At 41.4% G+C, this 13,606-nt stretch overlaps 1 pseudogene; it reads right to left on the reverse strand.

Annotated features, from left to right (window-relative positions):
- Nucleotides 1-2,070: 2,070 nt before the first annotated feature.
- Nucleotides 2,071-13,606, reverse strand: part of LOC140003633 (kinesin-like protein KIF27) — a 46,109-nt pseudogene continuing 34,573 nt past the window's right edge.

A 13,606-nucleotide genomic window follows, 5' to 3' on the forward strand; every position in this document is an offset into this window, starting at 1 on the left:
GAGAAGACTATTCTTGTGAAGAAGAGTTGTATAGCATAGCCTAAGTACCCTAAATCTAAGCAGGTAAAATCATACCTAGTAAAGAACATGTCTTTCTTTCATGAGGTAAGTGTAAGAGCATTCCCAAAATTCCGTCCTGACTTGGGGAACAACAAACCAAAACTGTGCAAAAGAAATCATGAGCCACTGGGATGAGTGCTCTGGCAAGCAGACCCAGATTCTTCAGATTCTTTGCAGCAAATCTACCCAGGCTATCATTTGCACTTCCTATCTACTTCAGTGCAACCAACTTTTGATTTATCCTCGGAGTATTTCTCAAGTTTTTCAGTCCTTCCCCAGACCTCTCCCCTTCACACGGTCCATGAAGCCCACCTTCAGCCAGAGAGGAGGCATGGCCACCCTGAAGAAAGAAAATGAATGGGGACAGTCCCTGCCACCTCATCCTAGTACTACGTACTGGGACCAGGTTGCCATAGGCATCTGTCCCTGGAGTGGAGCAGGGTGGAGCATTAATCAGAAAGGAATTTGCCTCTATTGCCGAGAGCAAGCCACATTCCTCATGGATATCACAAGTCTTCTTTTCATTCCCTGTGGAGCTCTTGAAGCCCTCTGCTCAGGGAACCTCACTGCTGGAGACCCCTGTATGTTCTACAGGGACTCCTGGTACCTCAAGTGACCTGAGGCGTGGATTTCACAGCTCAACTGGAAGCTTGAGCGATGCATAAGCCTTAGGTATTGCAACCTGTTCCTTCCTTAGATCTCTCCTTACCTACGTATGGACAAGATTGTCAGGTGTTGTTTTTGAACCTTCCAGTACCCACTAATCACTGAATTGAAAAAGCCAATCTGCAAGCAAGGACTGGATTTCCAACAAAAAACGGAGAGAAGCACTGGAAAAGCTGTTGTGAACAATAGCCCCCTCTTGTGTGTTAAAGGAGCAGCAGGTCTGTGTCTGCATAGGCCTGAGCTTTGGAGCTTTACGCAAACTTGGTAAACTTGTGAGGAAAGCAACCAGTGCAAGTGGCTTCCCCAAGGGGCGACTGGACAGAAGCGAACGCCTGACAGTGGCTGCCCAAGCTGACGGCTTAGCTCTGGTCTGGATATATCATAAGCTTTGTTGTGCAGGGTAGAAGTGAATTTCCGTCATGAAAAACAGCCCGGTGCTGTATGATATCATGTTTATTTCATAAAGAAGCAAGGAGGGAGGAAAACTTGACTGTTTTCTAAGACTCTTGCACATCCTCAGCACATTGAGCACGTAGGTCCTAGCACTGCACTAGTAAGGGAAGACCTCAATCAGGAGCAGATTATTCTTGATTAATTTAAACTGGGTGAGCGGGAATCACACCAGACAAAGACGTCCTTTTCACCAACATAGTTTATTTTGCCTGTCACGGCTCTACACGAAGACAGTAAAAAGGTAACAAATAAGGCAATATTCCCTCCTTCCCCTTCCCTCTCCTCCCCTCCACTTCCTTCCCCGACTCTCTCCTCCCCTATACTCCCGTACATTCCCCACACACACACTCCCCTACACTCTCCTCACCTACACTCCCCTACACACACCTCCCCTACACACTGCTCCCCTACACTCCTCTACACTCTGCTCCCCTACCCTCTTCTTCACCCAGTTCCCCTACACTCCCCTACACTCTGCTCCCCTACCCTCTTCTTCACTCAGTTCCCCTACACTCTCCTACACTCTGCTCCCCTACCCTCCCCTACATTCTGCTCCCCTACCCTCTTCTTCACTCAGTTCCCCTACACTCCCCTACACACACCTCCCCTACCTTCCCCTTCACTCTGTTCCCCTACACTCCCCTTCCCTACACTCCCCTCCACTCTCCTCTCCTACACTCCCCTATACTCTCCTCCCCTACGCTCCCCTACACTCTCCTCACCAAACAATCCCCTCCCCTACACTACCCTACACTACCATACACTACCCTACACTCCACTACACTCTGCTCCCCTGCCCTCCCCTGCCCTCCCGTGCCCTCCCCTGCCCTCCCCAGAACTCCCCTGCCCTCCCCTGCCCTTCCCTCCCCTCCCATTCTCGTTTTTACCCTTCCCTCCCCTCCCTCCCGTTCTCTTCATTCCCTCCCCTTCCCTCCCGTCTTCTCCTTTCTTCTTCTCCTCTCTTCTCCTTTCTTTCACAAATTGCAATGGAGAACAGGGAGAAGCATCACTTCCAGTCACTTCCGTCGTTCTCGTAGCTTGTGTCACTGCCTGATTCGTGGCAATCCATCAGCAGTATCCAGAAGCGTTCCAGCTGCTGTGCTACTAGGTGAGCAGCAGTCTCCAAGGGGCAATCACGGACTTCTTGCTGTGGCTCGGACACGGCACTTTCAAGTCCACCCTGGCTTGGCCATGTCCTCTTGCTACGTCCCCACCTACATTACAGTTCTGTTTAGAAGCCGAAGCACGGTGCTGAAGTAGTTCCACTCCTTCCATTTGCAATGATTGAGTTTATCTAGCCAAGTGGTTTCTGTCCATAGAACACAAGAAAGAGGTTTTGCTTAGAAACAACGCAAGGAGGACTTCTTTTCCACATGGGCAAGGAATAGTCACGCTTTTCTAATGGAGACTCTAGTGGAAGAGAGAATGACAGATCATTCCGAGAGCTTTGAAATATCCCTTGGGGATGCTTAGTGCAGAGGACCAGAGGAAAGCTGTCCAAAGGACACCAGAGAATCACTCTGAATTACTTCCTCAGACACATGTCCTTACTATGTCTGATATGGCTTCATGTCTGATATGGCTTCAGCTGGTTTCAGGGTTCTTGTTCACCTAAAACCTAAATTCGGAGTTGTAAATGAAGATGGAAAGATTGACAAATGTATAAATCACTGATGGGGAAAAAAAAAAAAAAGAAAAAAAAGTGCTTTGAGAACTTTGGCCATTAGCCCTGGAAAGCATCAAAGTACTGTCCTCTGAAGCAAATGCCTTCTTCTCTTGATACCTAAAGAGGTAAATCAATCCAATGTTGTAACATTAGAAAAGCAAACACTAAACACAAGCAAAGGAGAAGAACACAAGTAAGCAACTGCAATGCCTATGGGGCTATTGCAGGGTTAGGCAAAGAACTATTGTACCATGAAATCTTGGGATAGAAGAAATATTATGTGCATTTTTTACTGTTTCATTTGTTGAGCTAATTTAGAAGTGGATATAAAATTGTTTTCTTTTTTTTTTTTCCTCTTGAGTTCACTCCTTTTTATAGGATTTCATAATAGAATAGATATATACTAAAAAAAAAAAAAAAAAAAAAAAAAGATTCCAAGCAGGTAATCATATTCACAATTATTTTTTCAATCCAGAAACAATAGCAAGGATGAGCTGAAAAGTATTTCTATGCCATTAGAGTGTCAAGGTGTGTCCCATACGTTAGTAACAGTCAGAGGATTCATTTTGGAGAACAAAAGATATCTTGAAAGAAGTAAAGACAGAAGTAAATATGTATGCATGTACATCTCTCTCTCTCTACAGAAACCTAAGAAACTCGTATGCAGGTTAGCTTCTTGCGCTCTCTTCTCAAAGTTCTAGTGAATACAGCATCAGTGTGTGTTCCAAACATTACCCTCAGTCCAGCACGGATACACACGAGAGGTCAGTCTGCAGGTTGTGCAGGCCAAGAAACTGCTCTGGCTTGATGGGAAGAGCCAAGGCAGAAGTTGCTGTCAGAGAAAAGATGCTGTCAAAGCGTGTCACGTCCATGCTAGAGCCTCTCTCCCACCATCTAGCTCTACTGCATCTAGATGCATCTATACTAGAGCGTCGCTACTTAGCCAGTCTGGGGGATCTTAGGAGCCTTCTGAAGACCCAGAGGAGGGGCTCTTTGTCCTTTCTGTTTTAACAGCCAGTGAAAACTCTTAGCGTTTGACACAGAGTGGCTGAAAAACACAAAGTGGACTTGCAATCTTCACAGCTTCGAAGCAAGTGGAGATTGTGGAGGTTGTGGAGTAACCAAGGAAACTGTTGATCTAGAAGCAGCCTACAGATTGTGTTTAGCCAGGGCCTTGTATTGCCCTTCTGGCTGATCTGCCAGCAATTCAAGAAAGTCTCCCTGGCAAGCCAGCCCTGGAGTCACCCAAAACTTGGTGAAACCCATGAGATTAGAAAGGAGACAGTTGCACTCCATAAACTGCAGGTTTCTGTGCTTTTTGATTGCTTGCTTGCTTGCTTGTTTTCCAGGCTGAATTGGATTAGCTGGACAAGTTGGCAGCTGCCTACAGACAAATACCTTATCAGGAGTCTAAACTACGGGATTGCTCTAACTGAGAACAATGAATTGGACTTGACGTTCTTAGGAAGTCTTTCCAGCTACGCTTTCTACCACTACAGAAATGCACCTGATTCTTTCACAAAGCTTACGCGTGCTGACTGCAAATAGTCCTCATCATTCTCCATTGCCTTCCTCATCTCCATTCTCTTTTGGCCCGTGAAGCTTTTCCGAGCAGAGATGAAGAGCAGCTCTAATACGCAGTCTGGGATTCTGCAAAGGAAAAGAAGAATCCTCCTGAAAACTCTTTGCAACCTCACCCACCATCCCCAAAGCAAAGAAGAGCAAAAGAACACCGCTTGATCACAGCAAGCATCAACTCGAGCATAGGTCTCCTGCAAGTGTAGCGGGGTTCAACAGCTGCCGAACAAGCTTAAGGAGCACACCCAGAATCAAGTCCATCAAACCGTGTCTTCAAACAGGTGCTTGAAAGAGTTAGGTTTTCTTAGGCGTGAGGAATGAAAAAGAAAGCAAGAACTGACAACTTACCAGCACACAGTTTCCCTCGAGCTTGCTTGGCTTCATTCCGCACCTGAGGCTGGGCTCCCAAGCAGGATTGAGCAGCATTGTGCAGAAATGCCAAAGCCTCCCCAGCTGTGCTGGATCTTCAGCCCGAAGGGCTTTGGCTCTGTTGCCTCCTCAGCAACATGGGCAATTGCCCAGGCAAGCCGGAGTCCAGCAGCTTGACTCAGGAAGCACAGCCCCCCCTTGCCACCGCTTGCCGCTCACACCAGGAGCCCCCGCGGTGGTGGCAGCCGTTGCGCGGCGCTTGGTGCAGTGCGGTGCGTTGCGGGCAGAGGGCTGCGGGCTCCTTCTCCTCGGGGGCGGCTCTGCCATGGGGCGTCCGCCACGGGGCTGCTGAGGCGGCGGGGGGCTCCATGGGGGAGTGGAGGGCGACGTGCGCTGGGGCTGGGATGGGCCTGGGGCTGGGGCACCGCGCCGCCACCGCCATGCCAAGCAACACTCCTGGCATCTGTGCTGCAGAGCCAGCCAGTGTGATGCCTTGGCGTTTGTGACTTCACAGAATCACAGAATGTCTACGTTGGAAGAGACCTCAAGACCATCGAGTGCCAAACAAAGGCAACTCTGCATTTCCTTCTTAAACACCCGGTTTCTTCAGAAAAACAAAACAAAACAAAACAAAACAAAACAAAAACAAAACAAAAAACACAGAACTTCATCCCTCACACGGGATTCCCGAAGTGAGCCTGCAGGGGCTGCCAAAGGCAGCAGCTCCTCAAGCACTGCTCCCACATGGCTCCCTACCACGGGCTCCATCCATCCCCCAGGAGCAAACTTGGTCAAACTAAGCCCCTTTGGAGATATTGGATGGCAGGCCTTACCAAATGCCGGACAAAGGAGAAGATCTAACCCATTTCGGAAACCAATATTTGCAACAACATCTTACAGTTTGGTGCAAGCAACTAGAACAAATCAATGTTTTAGGCACTAGACCTTTTATTTGCCTCCCAAGGGGAAGGATGCACTTTAATCAATATTAGTTGCTGTATGTGTGTAAATGAGGCAGGAGGAATTGAGACTGAGCACGAAAACATTTGGGGAAAGACTACGGTAATAAGGTGATTAGTCTAAGGTGATTACATAAGGTAATTCAAGATGACACCTCCTGGGGTTTTCGAGAATTATGCAACAAAATCACCTTTTTGGTTACCCAACTTTTCTTGGCTTAAGCAATCGTTTAGAGGAATCCTGATCTTCTTTTTAAGAGTAGTAGTCTTGACTTGTGTAGTGGTACAATGTGCATTTTGGTGCTGTATGAAGGACTAGATTATGATACCTGGAAGTGTAACTGAAACAAGCACCAAGTCAAAACTGGTAAGAATTTAATGAAAACTTTTAATCAAGAAGGATTGTAATAAGCCAAAGAATTTGCTTAGGCTCAAGAAAAGGGGGGACTTGAGACAGGGAACAAGATAAAGACTGGTGATTCCTAGGTCTGAGCTAGCACCATTGTATGTTAAGGACCCGAAAGACAAGGAAGTAAAAGACTGTGTCTTTTACTTTCCGCTGGCTCTTTGCTTGTAATACAAGCTTCACCATTCTAACTTGCAATTTAGGCAATCTTAAAACAACTGAACCATGACAGTAAAATATGAAATTCTTCGTATTTTCAAAAGTAGTCTGCAATTTCATTAGCAGAACACACAAAACATAGTCTTTGAATGTGACTTTAATGTACACAGGGATTTTTGTTATTTTTAAAGCTCATCACTTTTTTATTACATTGTATTATGCCCCAAAATATATTCAGAGGAAAGATAACTAAAGGTAATTATACAAAAATACTGAGCGCTTCTTACAAACGTTACAAACATATGGATTTGAAAAAGTTAGAAATTCACAGGGACATTCATCCTTCTACATTTCGCTACAGTTTGGCTGCGATGGATGTTTCCTCACAGCAAAACATGTCCTGGACTACATGCTTCTTTGTGTATTAGACACAGAATAATCTTCCCCATGCTCATTTACAGTCCAACCTGTGCAATATTCATGTTCACACCGTCACAGCATACTTTCGAGTAATGAACCTCTAGGCTTATTATCCTGCCTGGAGAGCTAAACCTCAATTCACTCTGGTAGCAACAGATGCATATGTGACCAGCATCTACGTGTTACAAAGACATGGCACTACCTCAAGTGTGACGAAATAGAACCATCAGTTAAGAGGAAGAATGAGTCACACTGAGCCTTAAGACGAAACACGGGGCCAAGAAGGCTGCACTGTGCGTGTGAAGTGGTGGTGGTGGCAGTGTGAGGTGTAAGACAACCAAGATAATGACAATGATTAAACCATTTTTGCTTCTACACTAGAACTACTTCATTTTAAGTTTGAGTTGTGGTTAGTAGGACCTGGAACAATCAAAAAAACTTTTCATAGTTGTTTGTTGGTCCTTTTTTTTTTTTTTTTTTTTTTTGGTCAAAGCATAGATCACATTAGGAAGCTTATCTTCTTACTACAAATATCTAGGTCTTTTAACCTTAATAAAGAATGATTTTAGTTAACTGGAAGTATGGACCTCCTCATTGACAATCTTCCAAGAAATAACTTCTATGAAATCAAGTGCTGGCAGCAAAATCAATTTGATTGTTTAAAATACTGGCATCTAAACGCATAGCATATTACACATTTGTTAATTATAATGCCATTCAGAGTCTTTCAGATCATAAAATACCGTTTTCTCAACCACAACAGTGTGAGACTGTAGCTTCTGAAATTATGCTCGAATCCACAGAAAACCAAACACGAATTTAGAACAGTGTTATACCACTGCCTCTATTACAAACTGATGTTGTCTCTCCTTTGCAAGTGTGGGGAAATGTAGTACCTTCCTGGATAAGAGTTAGTTCAGTAAAAATATGAGTTTTATGTCTATCTGATATACTTCTGTCTGTTTGCTACCCCTCAAATGATCTACTGACAAACACAAAAGCATTTTAAGATCATGTACTTACATTTAGTAGGTGCCATTAGTTGATGGGGTGACTCTCCAAAAAAGCCCTTCAATTTCTTCTTCAGCTCTCTGCTGGTTTTCTCTAGAATAAAAGAAGTCTTTTTCCAGTTGCTGGACTTTTACTTCATACTCTTTCAAGGTTTCTGCAATACCTTCACCATCTTGTTCTAGGGCAAGTAAAACTAGTATGAGAATCAAATCTTCACTTCACTTCTCTGTGCCAAAATCAAGATGCCCAGCTAGAGAATGTCCTGTATTTTGCTGACACTCTGCTTTCAGGGTGTACATTTAAACTAGTATGACAGAGGAGCAAAAAGCCCATGCCAACCCCAATTCTCCATTTTAATAGGAGCATTTAGAGGATAAAGATCAAGGGGATTGCTATCTTTCACCTTTCCAATGTCAACAAATTGAATATAAAAATGTGACAATTCTGACCGTTTTTTAAAAATGGTCAGCTTTTTTCTTTTATACAAGCACCTTGTGTCTGTTCATCAGCATCCTACACGACATCAGAATTAGTAACAGCCAAAATGTTATCTTTCTACCTCATATTTTCTTTTTTCTTTCATATGAAACACAGTATTTCTCAACAGTGACTAAAGATAATATCTGCTGTACAATTCCCCTTGGAAAACAAACAAGCACCCTTGAAATGATGCAGTATCAACTGTAGTTTTTTCTCATGTTCTCTGTGTTGTAGCATCAGCTGCCTGTCACACTGCAACTTGATGTGCTCAAGTGCAGATTCCAATTCACGTTTTATATTTTCCTGGTCTATGACCTTCATCTCCTGTTCTTCAGTCTGCAGTTGTAATTTACGTTCAGACTCTCGCAGGCCAACAATCTAAGACAATCTAATACACTTCTATCAAACCATTTCAACAAATGCTTTTACAGTTCTGCTTAATAGATGAATGGATACAAAAGCAATTGTCTGTATAAGCTGTAAGCTTATACTGGAAACAGATTTGCCTGCTGACACGAGTTCACACTTCAGAATTGAGCTCTGTAGATTTTGATCACATGGACTAGTGGATTTTTTAATGCCCTGTGCAGAACTTAAACTGATACAAGAGTTTTTTTCCTGTTTCTGGAAAACTGCCAATTTGTGTACCACAGACAACTTGTTCACAAAATCACCCAAGGTTCACCCATGGGCAAAGAGAGACACCAAGTCCTAATGCATTTCTTTTTTATGTTTCCAGGTGTCATTACGATTCTTCAGTATATGGTGGTAAGCGCTTGTTTGCAGAAAGATTTTATAATGGATTTGGAAAAAAGAAATACTATCCTGAGGTTAATAAAGACTGCAGGTGGGAAGAATTTCGATACGACACCACTGTTTAAATATGTTGCTACTTGAGAAGTTAGCAGCATAAAGCAGTGGAAAGGAGCAAGGAAATTTCCAGAGTTGCAACACCTTTTAAGCTAATGACACCAAAACAAGATACAAACAAGTAATAGAAAAGCATCCTTTTTTATGTTGATGTCAAGATGCAAAATATCCAAATTAACAACAGATGTGAGTAACCTAAGCAGGCTTTCAAGGAAAGTGGATTAAATTGACTTTACTTCTTGACACTATTTCATTTAACTATTTAGTGCAATAACAGGTAATAGGATAAAATATTGATCATTAGCCAAAGCAAACCTTGTTAAAGTATTTGAAGAGGATAGCTCTGAGCTCATCAGCAGACAAGGAAACTAGTTTTCCTATTGCATTATCCTCACTCTGTGAAAGGATCTGTGAAGAGGATCTAAGCAAGTACTGGCGACTCTGAATACTTTCATTCTTGTAATTAATAGCAGCCTCCAGGGCTTCAATTCCTTCTTCCAGCTGCAAAAGGACATGTTCTTCCTACACAGAAACACAGGAGTGAGATTGTAAAAAAAGTACAAAACAAACCTTTGTGTGCATAAGACATTAACTTCATTCTCAAAGGTGAATCTAAATTGAAGAGCAAGACTAACTAGTAGTAGTACAGAGAATGGAATGGGAAAAATAAGAGGAAGAGTACAAATCTAGAACCTGCTTGGAGCAAGCAGGAAATGTCTTGATATCCCTTCCACAGACCAGAGTTCAAACAAATGGTTCATCACCACAAAAGCCTACATTCTATTCTTCCTCCATTTTCCCCTCCCCACAATTTGATGACTTCTATTGCTTTTTCAGTTGAACTAGTTTTCTAATTAGCGATTAATGAACCAATCAGATCTGTAAGCAGTTTGGTGACCATTATCTGTGCAGGAAGGTGGCAGAAATTCATGCCCTGAAGTATTGCAGAAGATTCTGTGGAGTGAAGCAAATAGGATTCTTTCTGGCATGCTATCAGCTCAGTAATAGGCCCCAACTGCTGCTTCTCAAGACCTAAAACAAATCTGTGTATTTTACATCAATTTATTCAATCTTCAACTTAATTATACTGATCAATTCAAGTGTGTAACATCCACAATATGGCTTATTTTCATTGTAACTATATGGAGGCCTTCAGGTGAGGTTTGGTCTTTCACAAAAGCCTATGAAAAAAAAAATCAAGGGACATCACTATTAGAGTACTTCACCTTGTTCTATGTCCTGATAGGAAAATAGCTGCCTAAGATAAATTGATGGACATCCTGTTTCATTATTTCTAATTATAGAATTGTTAGGCCAGCGACATTTGTCCGGACTCTAGCTAAAGTAAGTAAGTTCCTCTGAAAGTATATGTTGTTCACTGTTATGGAAGTAGTGCCATTATAGCAGTATTTTCATGTCGGCTGTTAACAAAAACACCCAACCTCAGTTCCTTGATTCTCTACTGTCTAATACTGGGAGACATTTTAGGTCATGATTGGAATACTTTATTATACAACATTGCCTAAAACTTTGATGTATCTCAGAGATAGTTACTTACTTCAGCTGACAACACTTTTCAGTTACCCTCTTTCAGTTTCTCATCCACACTATTTCTTCTTCTGAGTAGCTGATCCCTTTCCTTCTGAAGAACCTGAATTTTTTCCAGAATGTCTGTCTTATCTTCAGTAGTGCTGTCCTGAAGCTGCATACCTTTATCACACAATTCCTGGTCCAGCATACTTAAGCGAGTAGACAATTTCATACTATCTTTGTTTAAAGCCTTTAAAAAAAGAAAAAAAAGAGAGAGAGAGAGAGAAAGAAATAAGAGGAAGAATGAAAGAAACCGTAAATATAAAACTCCTTCCCCATAAACATGTACATGAGACTGTCGCATCCTAAAGTGGAAGACCTGTCTACTTCTTGTAAAGGGATGCCATTTAGGCTAAGTAGACAGCTACCATAAAATTTACTATTTAATCAAAAGATGAAAGAAAACAAAGAAAAGCAATGTGCAGTTTTCTACATATCTTACATGAGTTAGTCATTACGGTGACAATGACATTTCAATTTCTGTTTCTCAGTAGCCAAAGTAAATAATACAGAATGTTTCTCTGCCATGTTCTCTACTTTGCAGGCATTGAGCAATTTTTTAGATATCGTTATTTAATGTGCTGCAATAACAGAACTTTGGAAGTCAGATTTTGTTTTGTTGTTAGAATTTCGGGGATATCATGTAAATAAAGGTTATTACATTCTATTATTCATGTTTAAAATGTTCATTTGATCAAGCCACACAATAATGTAATGGCAGCGCTAGAGATACAAGTCGCATGGCTTAAACCTCTTCTGTTATCCGGCTGCCCTCCTCCCATAGTCTTTTCAGGCAGCTCTACAATTGTGTTAAATTTCTTTCTTTCTTTCTTTTTTTTTTTTCTTAAATCACCTGGCTAGATCTCAGTTTCTTGATTTCTAGGAGGCTCTTCTCTTGCAATAATGCTTCTTTTTTAGCTACAATGGCTTCTCTTTTCTTTAAATCTTCTTCTAGTTCCGCTAACTGTTGGTGCTGTTGAAGAATTCTTTCCATTTCTTCATCCAGCCATTTCTTTTGCTCTTCTAACTTCTACAATTTAAACAGAGATCCAGAGAGCATTAACGAGGACTATTTGGGTCAGAATTTTATGACTATGTTTTTCCTCTTTTAGAGTAACTGATAAAACGTGAGAAATCAACATTTCAATTCTTAACATTAAGTGATCAACAGAATCCTGATTCAGGATAATACAGAAATAGGACTGACTTAAGGAGAGGCTCAGCAATGTTATATTACTACATCTTATGCAAACAATTTTATCAGATGCTTTTAAGGAAATGTATTATTTTCCTAAAAACAGTTATAGAAATAGATGTCATATATAGAATGACAACAACTAAGTTTGAAAGGTACCACAAGAAATCAGCTAGCCCATCCTCATTGCATGATTCTTGCCCAAGACCAAGATTTGTGGAAAAACACATCGTGATAAGAAACTGCGATGCTGAAAGAAAGAAAAAATGGGAGTTCTGATCCTGCTAGCAGAGTCTATTATAAGTCTCTTCTGAAGCAATGGTTTATCAGTGGGCATATTGCTGGTATGGCTAAGAAGTTGCTTTTATTTCGTTTTTTAAATTGATTTTCACCTCTAAAGACTTTGGTTAACTCATGAAACTCTCATGTTCCAATGTCTAGTTCTGAAATCATGCAGGTAGCACTGTTGCACAGGAAACCTACTATTCTAACACTGTCATGAACAACCAAAACCATAGCCGTCTGTCATATTTGTCAGATGGGAAAAGAAATAAACAAACAAACCGTGCAACATTTATAACAGAGCTCATCAGAATCACCTTCAAGCCTACCAGACAACCAAACTCGTTGAATTTCCAGCTATCTGAATTACTACCTTTGACAAGTCATAGAAAAAACAAAGACATTACAGCCCTCTCCTTTCGTTCATTCAAAACCAGTTAAAGAGCTTCTTGACTTGTCTCAGTTTTTGCTACAAAAAAAAAAAAAAAAAAACAATTTAAAAAAAAAAACAGGGGAGGGAGGACGGAATACTCTTCTTCCAAACGCTTTACAAAGATGACACGGGGTGAATAAAGACACCTTTCTTTTCAGTGTCCACACAGATTTGGAATAGATTAGCTACCTCTGATTTCTGTAAAGTCCACACCGAGTTATTTTTCTTCTTTTTAAATGCAGCAATCTCTCTGTCTTTAAGAATCTTCTGTTGCTGTTCCATCTTAAGCTGAAGTTCCTCTAAACAAAAACAAACAAACAAAACTTTCTTTCTGCCTCAGTCAGTGTGTTTTTCAAACACATTTAATGACAGAATCTACACAATCATGAAATCAGAAATATTGAACTAATTTACATGCAAAATTGCAACTCAGGGCTAGACATCACATAATAACATTCAAAAAAATAGCTGAAGAGAAAGGAAGAATGAAGATTTCTGTGAAAATACTTATACACAATTTCTTCAGTGTCAAGTAAGCAATTACTTAAAAGGACAAAATCTGGTAGTATAGTACATTGCCTTTGGGAAAACAAAGGTCAAACTGGTTGATCTTATTCTTTGTCATAAGGAAACAGAAAGAATCCTACTTTAATTTGTAGCTGGTCCCGCTGAAGCTCTGCTTCTAGTTGCTTCTTTTTTTTCACTCTCCTCACGCAGTCTTTTCTCTAGCAGGGTCTGCTGATGCTTCATCTGAGCCACGTTCTGTTCAAGTTCTATTGCTCGTTTTTCACTTTGGTTAGATAGAGAAGCCAGATTCTTAGTGTCTTGCTTCTTCTTCTGTAAGGCCTGAATGTTCATGGAAAATTTCAGCTTAACAACAGGAAAACTTAAAACTAAAACCCGACTCAGGTTAATTCTCTATTTCACTGAGTTAGGACAGTGAGCAAGACTTGCTACATTTTGCCACAACAATCACACATTATCTCTAAGGTCTCTGAGCCTTCGTAAA

The sequence above is a fragment of the Anas platyrhynchos genome, chromosome 13, assembly GCF_047663525.1.
Source record: "Anas platyrhynchos isolate ZD024472 breed Pekin duck chromosome 13, IASCAAS_PekinDuck_T2T, whole genome shotgun sequence".
NCBI lineage: Eukaryota > Metazoa > Chordata > Aves > Anseriformes > Anatidae > Anas > Anas platyrhynchos.